The sequence below is a fragment of the Austrofundulus limnaeus genome, unplaced genomic scaffold (genome assembly GCF_001266775.1).
Source record: "Austrofundulus limnaeus strain Quisiro unplaced genomic scaffold, Austrofundulus_limnaeus-1.0 Scaffold5116, whole genome shotgun sequence".
Taxonomy (NCBI): Eukaryota; Metazoa; Chordata; class Actinopteri; order Cyprinodontiformes; family Rivulidae; genus Austrofundulus; species Austrofundulus limnaeus.
The window spans coordinates 1-686 of record NW_013957518.1 but is presented as its reverse complement, the minus strand read 5'-3'; the positions used below and the strand labels follow the sequence as shown (position 1 = coordinate 686).

Here is a 686-nt window from a genome sequence, read left to right as displayed (position 1 = left end):
ACATACATACATACATACATACATACATACATACATACATACATACATACATACATACATACATACATACATACAGCAACTTGCATTATTATTCAGCTTATTTTGAAGTGTGTGCATTGTAGATTCTGTTGTGACAGATTTTAGCAAATACGTCACAGTCAATTTCAGATTCGCTTTCAGGAGCTCCGCATTAAGGAGAACTGGTTTAAGATGAGGTTAAAGTGAGGTTTTTTGAAGAAAAAAATAGCAAAACAGTGACTCATGTTCCAGCCTAAAACCAATTGTCCTTCCCTTCATGTGACAGACAGAATGACAAGGTTTTCTGTTGTTTGTGACAGTTTGGGAGGTCCTGATCTCACAGCGCCTCTCATCTCCAGAGGGGGCGGGGCCTGAGGCCAGGGTATAAAAGCTGCTGTTTGAAAGAGGAACAGATTCAAGAAATCGCATATTGTTTTTTTGAGGTTGGTTGTGTCACTCTTTAGCTGATTCTACTTTCAGCATCTTCAAGTTTCTAAAGATGACTCTGATGGTGAGGAGCTGTTTCGTCACTCTGGCCATTCTGTTTCTTTGGACAGTGGAGGAAGGAGCTGAAGCCTGCAGTTGTATCCCTGTCCATCCTCAGGAGGGTTTCTGCAACTCAGATGTTGGTAAGTTTTTTTTTCCAAAGAATTGCAAAAGTTGGGCTG

The 686-nt window shown here is 40.7% G+C and overlaps 1 pseudogene; it reads left to right on the top strand.

Annotated features, from left to right (window-relative positions):
* Window positions 1-466: 466 nt before the first annotated feature.
* Window positions 467-647, top strand: LOC106512247 (metalloproteinase inhibitor 2 pseudogene; annotated as a pseudogene).
* The last annotated feature ends 39 nt before the right edge of the window (window positions 648-686 follow it).